Below are 16,067 nucleotides of genomic sequence, written 5' to 3' on the forward strand. Positions count from 1 at the left end.
ACGTGAACGTTGCTCTTACATTTCAAGATGACCCTTGTCTTTAGAAACGAAACCATATATTTTTACTTAGGTAGACGTATAGTTCTTTTCAAGTTGAATTTATCATCCTATAATATGAAAGCCTTTCAAAGTCATTCAAGATCATTTATTGCCGTTCAAAATTTACCTTTGTTGAATATGGCCAACATTTTGTTTGCTGAAATATATCGTCGATTCGACCCTAAACATAAATCACAATCGCACTAATAATGTAGTTTGTTGCTCTCAATGCCCTCAAAATAAAGTAAGTTCTGGTAGAAGCTTTTTTTTTCAATAATTCGACAGATAATTGCATATAAATCTTCAAATGCAACACCCTATATATATGTGGGAAGCATCTGAATGTCCGACATCGCCAAAAAGCAGAAGGTTTTAAGTCATAGTCTCAATAAACCAGGAAATACAAGATGGAATGTATTGTTTAATTATCTAAAACACATATGAAAAACAAAAGCCAAAATGATGTTAAAATGATGTCTTTCATTAATTCTATATATAATATATAAAATTAATTATTTTTACAATATATCTCACAGTCACATAGAGTTTACATAACGATCTATAGATGAAGCAGATGGGAATTATCTTTTAGCGCGTAAAATATATCGATAATCGACCAGAAATAATAAAAGACCGCTGCATTCTGTGGAAATATCAGATCGCAGAGATTTCTAACGATTCGATAAATTCAATCAATCATTTCAGTTCGGATGAACGGATCCGTTAAATAATAAAAATATCATGTTGAACATGCTTTCTATCACTTAAAAAACGATGCGTAATATTTAGGAAAACTTGGCCGGAATATAGAGATGTGAGTTCGGAGCTGCTTAAACAAGAATGTTAGCGTAGCCCTATAAAAACTGACGCGTAGCCATAGCTATATCGGAGGTATCTACGTGCTACAATTATAAATAAGATGAGTTCAAGAATTAATAGAAATTAGTTATTAATAGAAAGCAGTTAAATTACGACACTTTGGGAATCCTTTGGGATTTTTTACCTCTATGATGAGTAGAATATGATTCAATGAAAAAAAATTTGGCCTTGAAATTCAAGGTATCAATTCAATTTTGTGGCTATTCTTTACATATTTCCACCTATCCAGAAGTGTAAAATGGTACTGTCATGGTCAGGATAAATAATTTATTTATGCCGTGTACATTGACCACGGTATTCTTTAGAAAATATTTTTCTCGTACTTGTTAGCGGTATCATCTGACGAATGTATACAAAAATTATAAGCAGATCTGAAGAGGCATAAATTGACACATATTGATTGAGATATGACACTTCGTAGAAAGATGACCTACATATATAGTAGAAGAATCTTGATACAAATATTCCGAAGAAATCAACGATTCCTCTTCTCGGGATTACTCTAGCAGAACAATCGAATCGAACGACAGAAGAAGATTAATCTAATTATAACGTGTGAGAGGAGAGTATTAATGAAATTGTGTTCTAAGTTGTATCGAGTTTTTCTATTACGCTTCTTGCACTATAGTTCGTAACAATACTTGCATTATATTATGAAAATATACAATGTTTTGAAACGATTATTACAAAGTAGTTTAGTATATTTATGCATATATTAAATTAATACGATTTCGCTTATTGAATCTCTGGTTTATAGATTCTGATCAAGGTAATCTTCCAAACTAAAGCGGAAATCCCTGTAATCAAGGAGAAGTATAGAATGATTCGCAATGCTCGTGCGAATATGAAATTGCATGATATAAGAAAAATCGATTTCATCAATGCTTGGGCCCCTAGATGTTTGTAAACTATTGATTTTATTGAAATTGGGTATATTGATCGAAGGTAAAATCTGGAAAGACTACAGAGTGAGAGCTATAGACAGAACCAAAGAAAGATGCAAATAGATTCGTGGCCGATTCGACATCGGTTGAACCTACATTATCCATAGTAGTTTGAGAAACTTCAGTCGATTATTTATAACACTACAGAAAAATGAATATTATTCTTATCCAGCATTAATTTTTTAGGACTGTTTACATACTGGCTGTAGCACCTCTTTGATAATATTCGCGTTTGGTGCGAAATTTAAAGAAAAGGAGGTATAATCCGAATACTGCCTGGTGCGTTCGTTTATAAGCGTAGTGCGCACTTTTCTTCCGGCAAATAAGATCAATAAGAGAAGATAAACACTTCTTGGAAAAAGTAGTACTAATTATGCAGTATTTCGGCATAAAGAGATGTATCCCATAATAAAGGTGATCATATAGTATACAAACTGCATTATCAGGATTAATGTTTTCAAAATATCGTCCGGAGATCGTACATTTAAGTAATATTATTTACTGACGTTGCGTAAACTGAAAAATTTACGTGAAATAGCATGGTCAAGGCAGGATGTTATAAATCGCATTGGAGTAAGGAATCTTTTGATGAGGATATCACAATATTATTACTGTTAAAAAAAATCCAAGTCGTGGCAAGAACCAATAAAGTTATATATGTGGTTCATCTGGACTAAATCGCATAGACAGATTGTCAACCAAATATTCCCCACGGATAATGCTTCATATAATCAGTTGATATTCAATGTAATATATTACTTAAGAATAAACAAATAAAAATAAATAATTAATGGGTTACTGAATGTTACAAATTCCTTAATTTAGATATTTAAATGCGAAAATACGTTTTTATAGATAATATATATATGGATAATATATAATTATATGTATATATATAATTATATATATATTATTATATATGATAATATATAAATATAAAATTTATATGGATAATATATAAATAGTAGGGCAAAATTTTACAATTACTTGTATAGTTTATAGATAAGAATCGGCATGTACTTCAATTTAATATTATTATCACTATTACAATATTTTAACTGTTTCAAAAAGTTCTATGTGCTAGGAAATTTGAAAAATTTGATTGATGGGTTTTGATATTTTCTTGAAGCACACGGACTACTATCTCAAGAATATGTCCTGAAAGATTCAAGATGACTCTGTGTAAATTAAACAAAAAGTTTTTAAAAAGTTGGAATTTGGAACTTACACATTTTTGTCAAAATACGCATTTCCAAAGTCGGTACCTACGACTAATTGAAAACTAATCCGTTCCGAAACTTAAAGGCTTACGTTAGGTATAAAAATTTAATCTTTAGTCGATGAATTTCATTCTTAAATATTTAGTTTTTATTTTATGATCGAAAAATGAATATTTTTTAAAATGAAAATCAGTCATTTGACTTTCAACATCCGTCACTTTGTCCCAAATAAACTTCATGTAAAATGTTTCAATTAAAGATTAAATAAACTAATATATCAGCTATATCTTTCCGAAATTTTAATATCAGATGATTCAGTTTCCAGCAAGAGTGTTCACCGCAAACTACCTTTTTAAAAAGGCCTTCCAGGACATAATTCTTAAATAAACAAATACTTTTACATGCGAATTTAACAAGATTTCTTTAAATGTATCTTTATTAACCAAACCCTTCATGGAAATAAATATATACGCGTTTTCTTGAAAAATACCCCAAAAATCACTTTTTCTTCTCACAACCGCAGAAGGGCCCTTAAATATCAGATAAATATAAACGTTTCAGTAAAATATTAGACGAGTATTAAAAGTACTAGAAGATATGAAACATATACATGTGTGTGTCTGTGCGCGCGCCCATGTGTATGTATGCAGATGACAGTACACATTTTCATGGTAGCCAGAGGAGGCAATTGCTCACCATCAAAATCATTTTTTCTTAGTGTTAAGCCCACCTCTAGAGTTGGGAACCCAAATATTGAGAAAACTGAAACACATCTATGCATCAAACTAATTGTACACCAGCAAACAACAGAATTAAAAGGCGAGTATCTAGGCGTCATTCTTGACACTAAAGATAATTGGAAATCAGCCATACACGACCGCATAAAAAACTATTTGTAACAATTAGAACTCTTCCTAATAGATAGAGTCCATTGTCAATCAAACACAAAATACTCCTATACAAAATCCTGACATATGGAACACAGGTCTGGTGTCCAGCGGCTAAAATACATACGCAAAATGCTCAACAAACCCGAAACACAAAATACTCCTATACAAAATACGTACAAGATCCGTCGTGGCATACGAAACATAGGTCTGTAGTTCAGTAAAAAATCCAGGATAGATTCCTAAGGATAATCCTGAACAAACCAAGAGACTATAGCTCACGCAAACTACATGAAAAATCTGGCGTACCTAATCTCACTATGCACATCAAAGATCTTACACAAAGGACACTAAACTGACCACATGAAAACTCACTAATAAACTGAATTACCAATATACACGAAATCCCCATCAAATATAAGAGCAACACCTCATGGTTTCCAAAAACCCTAATCCAGTCTACGTAACTCATGCAAACAGGTTTTTGAGATCTTCTCCTGCGTGACAATAACTGTTACGACCGTTCGCGGAGAGACGCGGTCGCGAGGAAAACGCATCAGCGAGAGGCGTAAATTCTCGCTACGATTCGGTGAATCGACGCCGCGAAGTAGTCGTTCCCCTGTTTCGGTTAAGATAACAGAGGTGGTTAAATGAATATGACACAGTAGAGTAAGTTATATTTCACCGTTTATTCCAACAACTTATAACGAAGGCAGTTACGCTGGTGCGTATGTACGAGATGAGTGAGTGACTGATCTACGGGTGTGTATACCCGGTCGAAGAATGTTGACCGTTCGAAGGATGTAAAATCAGTACTGTCTTGGGAGACGATGCTGTGTCGGAAGAAAGCTAAGGATGGGTGTGTCAAGCGCACGGGACCATCGGATTTGTTGGTGACGATTTTAGTTAAGAGAGTGAGGGAAATAGGCTTCGTTGTTAATTGGTTAAACGAAGGGTCTTAACCGCCCTCAAGAGAAAGTGGTTAGTGGGAGGAAAGTTGCATCATACGTGAGAAAAACTAACTTTCCCTTGTCAAGCCGTGGTAGACAATAGTCTTTAGAAATTCTTCGGAAACAGACGTTTGTTTGGTTTGAAGGACCTTTACTAGGAAATTCCTGAGATTTATGGAAGATACTTGAGACTATTGAGGGTACGCAGTGAGTATCCGAAGACATCTGGTTGCCATCTTGCCCGCGGTGTGTGGCCTGGGCTAGGTAGAGTGTTACGCGACGTAACAATAACCAAAACGAATCAATAATGTTAGTTCTACTTACACAGGCATTAGGGATTCTAAATTGCCTCAGGCATCGCATTAAACGGACTTAACGGAAGAACCTCGGGAAAGAAACTAAAAACGGTAGTTTTTCTTTTCGTGTGCCTATGGGGTCGTGAATAGCACCTATGACATAAATTCTTAAAATTATGTTTAAAAGACTGTAACGTAATACTATAAATTTTCAATAAACTTTAGTCCATCTTGACCTATCTGAAGTGATTGCACGGCACGTGCAAGACTTGCCCGTTCATATTCATATGCATTGATATGATAATATTATATGATAATACGTACCAAGTATATAAGCACTTATACATATCATTTCTAAATTACATCTCGAAAATATCAAATGCATAACACGTCTTTGATTAGTAGGCGTGAAAGAAATTAAGGATTCTATAAAGTACTAGTGATTATTGTTAATATTGTTCTTTTATGAACCTTCGAATAAAAAAACAACCACTTTTTATAATCAAGAAAAGGGATGAAGGAGATTGTCAGTTTATTTTGATGTCTAAGGACCCCATATCTTTTTAGCCGCTAAACTACATTCGACGTGACCCTCATCATCATCATTCATTTATTCTTTATACATATAATAATAATGGTATTGTAACAAGGACCCTCCGATATAACGATACGGAATTAAATCCGTTTAGTCTTTCACCTTAGCTACAAAACAAATACTACATATTTATAATAGTAATGATAATAGTATATATGTAATAATAGTATTTGTAACAGAAAAAAAACATTTGTTACTAATAGACACACTGTTTAGATATCAGAATATTCGCATAACAGAACGTTCAAATGTTAGGATATTCAAATGCGCAAAGTTTCACTGTACGTGACATTTACACAAGACATTTTGTTGAAACATTAAGAGAACTTTCTTTTAAATATCCATTAAGTGATGTAATGTCAGTAGTCATACTGACTGTCAAAACTGTCAAGTTTTCCAACATATTTCTGGCAGACAGGACAGGATTTCTGAAGGAAAAATTTCTAAACCGTTATATTAAGTACAATAAACCGAAATAGCAATTAGCTCATTGGTTCAATTTTGCTCGATTACTTCCTTTTTGTTATCAATAATTGATTTCTTTGCATTGCTACAAAAACTCACAATCTTGAAGATGTAACCGAATCTAAATTCATGAATCCAAGGTGTATCATTTCACAAGGTCGTAACATATATGGTTCAACTCATCTTGACATCAGCTATAACACTGCGATAAAAATTATATGTAATTTAAAAGAAACATGCATTAAAAAAGTTTATTTATACCACCCTATTTACCAGCGTGAACAGTTCAACTTTTGTTTTGGACATTTCTTTTTACCTTTAATCCCAATAGAGATATTTACTATTTAATCGAACAGAAATAAAGTCTATGGAAGCAGTTATAATAAAAAAGTAGGAAAGAGAGATTAGTAAAGTATCTTTAACTGTTGATCGGTCAATTGTAATATGAGATTCCTATGATCACAGATAATAGAGAATTTTGAAACCAATAGATTAGAGGTGTTCGAGAATTAGAAAATGACGAATTAGGTCGGATCGAAGAATTTTTAGGGATCGAGAGTCTGGTTCCTGAAAGTATCTCGAAAGTCGAGAAATTTCCAAGAATTTCAAAAACCTGAGTCACTTTTCGAGACTAATTTAGGATACGTATTCATCCTTGTTGTATTAGTACACTATTTTACTACAATATTACTACAATAGTCGAAACTCCTTTGGTAAAATAACTTTTTTTTACGTTGATATTAAAATAACATGAAAAGATTACTTTTAATTTATCACACAAGTGCTTATAATAGTTTTAGGCAGTATGGGATTTGCGTAAACGAATCAAATTAAACATACAATGTCGCATGTGAAAGTCTTTTGTCATCTAGTAAATTGTAAGTGATAAATGACTGCTCATGAGAAGTGAAATCATTGATTGCAAATGTCAATATAGTATTTGTCCATTCCATAACATGGACATATTCAACGAAACTAATTTCGAAACGTTGTTCGCATTCTTGAAATTTTTGGGAATCCCGATAGTAGGAGTCATGAGATAAAGAGGAGTGATAAACAATGCATACTCGCCTGTATCTCAAGAACGAAAACAGCTATAACGGTACGGGTGCACCTAGCTCGTAGCTACATCGCTCCATTATAATAATCCCAATTGTCAATAAATTTACTTGACACAATGGCAAGGAGTATAAAACGAAGTTGAATATGAATGTAATATCAACGACATTCAAGCGATGTGCAACAATCGAATTTTTAACAGCGTAAAACACTGCGCTACCGAAAATTCATCGAATTTCCAACTTTTCCCTAAATTAAAGAAGGCCTTGAAAGGTATTTATTTTAATATGGAGGATGAAGTCAAGATAGCTGCGAAGCATTTTATCAGTAGAGTTTTTCGCTGACGGAGTGAAAAAACTTGTCACACATTGACGAAATGTAGTGGTTTATTGCCAATACATTATCGTTAACCTGACTTGATCTAATTCGTTCCAAGCAATGGGTTCCTGATATTTTCCTTTACAAAAAAACAATTCCTTCTAGATATACTGCTATACTGCAATAAACTGGTTCTGAACTAACATCAAATTATTGCTATCATCGAAAGTTGTAAATTTAATACCAATTCTATGATCTTCCATTCCCATTTCCAGTATATATTTCATTGCCGAATTTCTATCTTCTGGGAATCAATGGCTGAGCACTATCTAACGACCGTAACTAAATCTCGTCGATGTTGAAATAATAAAACCGCAAAATGAACAACCTAACCAAATTAATGTTAACATTGAACAAATTCTACGAACTTTTTACCTTCTACGCTGCACTAAAATAAGGATCGAAAATTGTTACGTGCAAAGAAACAAAATGGGACAAGGAAAAGACGTAACGGCGAAATGGCTGGAAGAAAATGTAACTAAACAGGAAATTCAATAAATTGCATAAAGAAAAGCGAAACGGAATGAAATGCAAAATACATGAGCCTTTTTACCCTATTCAAAGTTCTAACAAATGTCTATAAAATTATAGGAAAAGATGATAAATTACAAACGGTCTGGAGACTTTATTGTTAGTTACAGAGCAATAAATAATTGGATTATAAATAACTTGTAATTTTTTTACTTCGTTAGTTTATAATTTTTGTCACTTCCCATTATTTTGTTCGGTTCAGACTCATCTTTTTGCTTTTAATAATTGTCATATGAAATATGCCAAATAGAAGTCAAAACAATAGTCAAAGAAGGATATGTACATATATCACATAAGTCTGATGTATAAACATGTCCTCATAATTGTGTCTTAATCTTTTCTTCTTTCCTTTGTATTAAACTTCTTTGAATGTAAATTTGAAAAGTTATGTTTAGTTTTTACAGTGAAGCTACTAGATTTACGTTTACAGCATGGGCGCATGATATACTACTTTTGAGATGCTTTAGAAACTTTATGATTTAATCTTTTGCTCATCGAAATCAGGAACAAGAAGCAAGAAATTATTTTATTGCTGCCGAATCCTATATCTACGGGCCAGATGAATTGCTACATGCCCGTTTCTGAACATTGAATAGCAGTATCATAAACCCACAGCTCAGCACTTCGATGCATCGACAATCACGAAATTCCTCCTTGAGCCTGACCCGCATCCCCACCTTGTTAACTATTGCGACAACTTGGTGGACGAGTGCTTGTGGTCTAAGCGAACCATCCAAGGAACTAAAACCACGGTTGATTCGCCAATTGGGTCAACGTACACGTTTACCATATATTATCAAAATAAGAATACCTTAGAATATTCAAGTTTTTATACATGTGACTCATGAAATTATTCCTACTAAAACTACTCCTAGAAACATTTTATGACACTACCGTGCATGAATATTTAAACATTTCCAAATTATGTATTGCAAATATATAGGATATACTGTAAATAAAGGCCTTTAATCTAATTTTTGCCTCTGATCTTATTGATAAAAACTATAGTTAATATTTATTAATGTAAATAAAATGAAACATTAACAATGACTAGAGATTGAATTATGGCAAAATTAATTGAGATGTATTTCCAACCATATTCTAGAAGTTTATATAGATTTTCCGAGGTATTAGTTATTTGTTAGAAATAAATATGGATTTTCAATCAATTCAACAAAACTTCAATGTAACAAAACATTTGATCCGAGTTATGACAAGAAGTAAAAAATTAGCAAGTAGAGAAGCAATCTTCCATCATAATGTTGAAAATATAATAAAAATTTCAATGTTTTGGTTGAATTGCACCAAATATTCAAATATTTTTATATGGTAGCGTATAGAGGGTGCCCCAAGTTTCAATAATCAAATTTCCGCAGCGTTCTATGAGCAGAAATAAGAAAAAATGTTATATAGACAGATTCGCAAACACTTTATTATTACGTTTTATTACAGTGAAAAAATTAATTTATGTTTTCATCTCAAAATGCCGTCTCCCGTTTCGAATACCAGCTTGATATCGTAGGGAAATTGAATTTTATTACTCTCCGATTTCATGTTTATCTTGCTTTAGTTCAGTAAATGCATCATTAATCCTTTCTACTTTTAGTTCTTGTCTTTTCTTCTGCGATTTGACTTTTATACTATACACAATCACTTTCACTATTTCTCACTGATAAAAGTCTATTAATTTAAGATCTGGCGATCCCAACAACCTGGCGGTCCAAATGTGTCTTCCCCGACCAATCAATATTTTTGTTATAACTTTTTCCGAAAGCATTTGCCGTCCTATGTTTATATGACGTTTTTTCTTATTTACATTCACAGAACATACTGATCAAGTTCAATTGTTTAAATTTGGGACACCTTGTATGTTATACAAAGTATTTTAAAATTTTATTAACACTATAACGCAACGCGATTATGGTGATTACATTGGTATTTGAAACGAATCTGAAAATGTATATAGAAGTTACAAGATATTTATTAGGAGTAAATTATATATTTCGCAAAGATCACCAAAATATTTGAACAGTCAATTATTTGTTATATCAATAAGCCACATGTAATGAGACCATCTTTATCACTAATTTTATGTTTAAGACGACTACTCACACTATATACTAATTTTACATAAAATATATGTTCGCAATGAATGTCTAATAACTTCTATAAACTTTTTCGAACCAATTCCTCTTATTATTATAATCATGATGTGTGTTGTTGGTTCAAAAAATTTCGTATAATGCACATAATATATTCATTAAAAAATTCTATGGCGAGTATTCGAATACTTTTGGGAGTTACTGTAAATAAAATATCAAAAGGTTTTTTTTAAATATAATTTTCAAATAGTTCTCATTTCAATCCGTCTACGTTGCGACACACCGACTTTACGGTGAACTAATGTATTGCTTTTGTATCTTGTTAGTAAGATTGATCTTTCGAGAAAGTGTCATTCGTTATTCAGCACGTGCGTGCAAATATTATATAAGATCCCAACGATTATCAAATCGACCGTTTTCGGAGATTTTTAAAACCTAAAATTACATGATGACCACAAACTGATGTTTGAATGTAAGCAAGAAAGTGCAAGAAAATTAAGGCAAACGTATAGAAATAAGTACAATGGCTAATGAATTTAGTAATGCTGAGATAACGTTAATCGAAATCAGAAACGCGATAAAATCGAGAAAAAAGTGAATATTTAAGAGATTGAAAAAATAATTGTTATAGTCAAAGGATTTATATATGTTTATATACCTTATATTGCCTTTAATTGAATGTATAAGATGCAAGGAAAATAAGTGTCGGAACCATCGCAATGTGATCCTGCACTCTTGGTTTGGTGGAGATTAATGTAAAAAAACTGCCGCAAAATTGATTTTGATCTTGACCTAGAATTTCAAGATCAAAAAGTTACATTTTCTGTTTGCATCGTATTACCAACTTTGCAAAAGGAACCATGAGTCATAAATTAATCGTACTCTTGAAAAATTATATTAAAGTTCTATTGGTTTTTGCGGTGACGTTATTTACAATATATTTACATTTCGCAGTCAGATAAGAAATAAATAACGTGATATTAATGCAGAAACAGGGAATTCCTTAGCGCATGAAGTAGCCAACCATAAATAGAATGAAGCAACTAGCTTCATAATTTTACATTATTATAAAAGATATACGATATTATAAAACAAGAGTTGCATGGCCTCGAAAAGGACACGACATGAAGTTATTAGTTTCTTTGCGTGTGGACACGTAGAGTTTTTTAATTCCAAGTTTTTTTAAAATAATCACATTTCTCTATGCGTTGGTTAATGCATCTCGTTTGGCATAAGCAACTTAGTACTTTTTTATATGAAATAATGTGATACAAGGACCAATCCATAGAGAAATGTGATTAACTATTATGATTGTTACAACTATCATGATTATATTGATAAAATTTTAAACGATTCTAAAAATGCAAAAGTTGGAAGATATTTTAGTATAAGTGTATATTTTGCAAAGGTCACAAAAGTATTTAAAAATACAATCATCCACAGTATTACTAAATCTCAGTATTCAATGGGACCATCCTTAACACTCATATGGTTATGGCAAACTATTCATACACATGGTATACTAATTTTTTACTAAGTATTAATTTGCAGCCAACTTACAGATTAGATATGCTAAGTAAATCGAAATTGCATTGACTTAGAAGATTGGGCCATTAGAATATTGTATACCCCATTACTTAGATTTGTAAATGGATATTGGATACATATCCAACAATCCAGCATCTGCATCAGTTCATAAAATGATCAATTTGTAAGAAAGGTGTCTCATCACTGATTTTGATGGGACTTCTTTTTAATTTCCTCGTTTATACGTATAATCAGTGAGAAAAATAGAAGATATAGACGGTCGGATCTCAGTGACCTTGAAAAAAAATAAAAACGTCTTAAAAATGGGAATAAAGAAAAATAATTTTAGGTATAGTACTTAATATTGTTTATAAAAACATACTATACTTTTAATTGAATTGCTTATTAAAGCATACGTATTTGGGTTTGAAGATATTATTTCAATTAGGACAACAAATAGATCAATGATATTTAAAAACACTTTAGCACTCAATAAATGATATTAACACATTGTTACTACTCCGAACTACTTACTACTTCTACACATTGTTAACTACATTGTACTTCTCCATATTTGTATCATAATTTCTCCCCTTTCTCTTTCGCGGTATGTCTCTCCACGCTGCAGTTTCATATTTTTTTAAAGAATCCGGCATTTTCTGATTTCCTCCTATTATTCCCCAAAATCTAACCTTTTTCGATAATAATTTAGAAGTCAAAGTTACACTGTTGTAAAAACTATCTGCATACACATGATGCCATTCTTTCCGATATTGATCCATTTGATTTATACCATAATAGTATTCTCCAAAATAATACTCTTTTCACAATAAAGGAAAGAATGTAAATATATCGTGTCTTCGATTCGCCAATTATTCTATTGAAAATGCCATATTTTATACTTTTGCTCGGATTGTAAACTCGGAGTCGAAGTCTTCCTCTCTATGGAATTATGCCTTCATTAAGTGATAGATATGATTTTAAATTTATTACAAAATAATCTATAGTTTCCTGTACTTTTATTAGCCTGTTGTCATTTGGACGGATAACTGTGTTATTAAAAAAACGGAGGAAAATACAAATTTGCAAAAACCGACGTCTACTCATAATATTGCCAAAAACTGGAATTTCTATAAGTGAATTTGTGGACCAATCTTATTTTTCCTAATTTCCATAATTATTATGAGGGCAAATACTTTCTTCATTTCCGGAACTGTGACCATCGATTCATTTAGATCTATGTGCAAAATTTTTATATCTGTGGCTATTTACATTATGATAACGATTTATTTCGAGGACAATTTTTTCAAATAAATTATGTCCAACGAATGAAGACGTGACATCTGTAACAATTTGAGGATTATCTGGAAAGATTTTCACTCCAGCGACACCTTCGAATTGTTCGTTATGTTTTTCTGGATCAAGTTCGGATCAATCCAATCAATTATTCTCTCCTATTTCTGTTTCTTCTTTATTTGATAGTAACGATGAAAACACGTGTAACAGATGCACTTCTCGTCGTACCGGTCCAATATCAGAGTCTTCACTGTTATATTCATCATCAGCGAATTCTGATAAAATCTTCATATCATTTCCATCGAAAGTAATTCTTCCTCCATTTAAGGATTTTTAATAAAACATAAGAAATAAAATTTTTACTATTCAAACACAGGAAACCACAGGCTGTTGAGAAACACATGCAATAGTTGCGGAGTCCAAAGAAAGACTAACAAATTTTACTCTCGTCCTATCGATGCATAGTCATTTCATCAACCATAAAAAAATATCTTTTATCGTGTTATAAACATAGTTATTACGGCCTGAAGTCCAACCGTCGAATCCGTACTTTATCTCTCTACCGTATACATAAGTCTTAGTATCAATCATCGCGACACATAACAGAAAGTTAAATCCATAAACAATTTTTTCAATTCGTGAGACATCTAACATAGCCTCTTCTAAAGGAAATTGGACCATTTATAATATCTTATAAATTTATTTTGAGACAAATATACGAAGATATTTGATGACATGTTTTCGCATCATCCGTACCCAAGTATAGAACTTGAATAATGCATTTATACTATGATGTATCATTCGTCGCCAATGTGTTAACAAATTAAATTATAATTTAAGGATTTTACAATTCTATAATCCATGATGTTACCCTGCTATGTATTTCTGTCCCTCTTGTTTTTCCTCCTTTTAGCAATAAACTATTTTCTTTCTTCCTTGATGATGACATTAAACCATTTGAATTTGATAGCAAAAATGGCTTTAATTTACTACAAATTGAATGTCGACATGAGTATATAGTTTCACTGAAATGTTGATTTCAAAAAGAAAGGTACAAATTCTACAACCTCTGCCTCAAGTCCATTTTAAAGAAGGGTATAAATGTTAATCTAGATTTGATAAAATTGCAATCAGCAACTCCATCGTATAATGAAGAACCGCAGGTATCAAGAAATACATGGAAAGGTACAAATTACCTTATTCCCATCTTTATCTTGAGTTATATAGGTTTTACTCTTTTAGCAACAACATGCACACGTAATGTGTAAGTTCCGATCAACAATCTCCTTGTGACACACATCAGTTAATATAATACTATTGTCGGGGGCACACATACACGCAACATGACTCACAATATATGTTAATATATATAAAAATATATTAGTAATAAATAATAACTATACTAATATAATTTAACTATACTATATCTTGCAATAACGTTGCCGGTTGCGGATTTATTTACTTCTAACTAACGCTTTCTATATTACTCTTTTAATCCAGCTGGAGATGAGACTTGCACAATCTGTGGCGTCTTCTTCAAGACCGATATTTCCATAAGAATGACATATTTGCATTCACCATAATTTACATCAAAAATACAATAGGTTTCTATAAGCCACTAACTTCTTAAAGTTTTCCTACCTCCTTCCATTTTTAAAAAGGTTTCCTATTTTTGTCAAGATTACCACTAGTCTTTTTATATTTCCCATTGTTTATATATCTACAAGGTAATTAAAAAATCCCATTAAAATCAGTGATAAGTCACTTTTCCTGTAAATTGCGACTGTTATTGATGTGAACTTTATTTTTTGTTACCTCCTTTCAAATCGCTCTACTTAAAAAAAATGTTTTACATAAAGAGATTTAAAGAATTAAAGGACAGTTTTTTTCAAATCAATCCAAAAGTGAGCTTTAGCCTTTTCATGTGGATTAAAATGACGATATGTTGTATTAACTATGTTGTAAAATTTGAAAAAAGGATTGTTTTACCATTTTAGTAAATTTTTGATATAACTTTTAGTTAATTAATATTTACATCTCGTATGGTACATGTATCATTGTAGCAATTATAAATCTTAACAATTTTTAGTTTTCGGCCCGTACGAGATCCACAATGAAAGAGTTGATATTAGAGGTGTACAGATCGTCCCAAGTATCGGGATCCGAAACTTCGAGGCGGGCCGATAGAAATTCGAACAGAATCAGCCCCGATCTATGTAAATTCATGTTGCTCCAACTCCCAAAAGTTTTGGGATCCCAAGTCATGACTCGGGTACAAGCTTGAACGAACAGTCAAACTTTGAATCGGCTCGATAAGAGTCCAACTATTAAGAAGAGATAGATAGGAATGCTTCTTGCATGCTAATTTAACACTATAAAACATTGAATTTTTTGGTGAATCTGTGAAACAGCTACGTCCTTTACGGTTTCCATAATGTTTTAATATATTGAAAAGCTCAAAATTTTAGACAATTTTTTCCTGTACATATAACTCATAGTTTCGAAATATTCGCAAAAAATTATCAATGCCACTAGAGTAAATTGTGCTTATAATTGTACGTCCATAACAGCGTACGTGTTAGTATTGATTGCTGACCGCCCCTCTTTTTTTTATATAGTTTATATAAGCAAAGATTAAGCCATAAAGTGCTGTGCACAACTGCATATGTGAGACTGTAAGAAATATCTGCTATTATTTAATTAAAAATGAATATCATCAATCTATTGTGTGTTGGACTTGGGTTACTTTTTTCAATCCAACCGCCATGAGGCGTTCAGTAACGCTAGCGCAAACAATAACAATTTTTCTAGTTCGTAAAATAATATCAGTTATTTACCCCCTATTACTTTTATAATTAGTTTATTATCATTTTATGCAAGCGTTCCCGGTAGCCACACA

General features: G+C 32.0%; 1 protein-coding gene across 5 annotated transcripts in view; it reads right to left on the bottom strand.

Moving 5' to 3' along the window:
• The window catches only part of LOC117162185 (uncharacterized), a 47,556-nt gene that overhangs the window by 14,901 nt on the left and 16,588 nt on the right, over nt 1-16,067 (bottom strand). Inside the window, exon 8 of one of the 5 annotated variants that reach the window (XR_013058357.1) lies at nt 11,906-12,167. The exons of the other annotated variants lie outside the window; for them this stretch is intronic. The gene's annotated coding sequence lies outside the window, so the exon portion shown is untranslated. The remainder of the gene's footprint in view (nt 1-11,905; nt 12,168-16,067) is intronic. 5 annotated transcript variants of the gene reach the window in all.

The sequence above is a fragment of the Bombus vancouverensis genome, chromosome 5 (assembly GCF_051014615.1).
Source record: "Bombus vancouverensis nearcticus chromosome 5, iyBomVanc1_principal, whole genome shotgun sequence".
Classification (NCBI taxonomy): domain Eukaryota; kingdom Metazoa; phylum Arthropoda; class Insecta; order Hymenoptera; family Apidae; genus Bombus; species Bombus vancouverensis.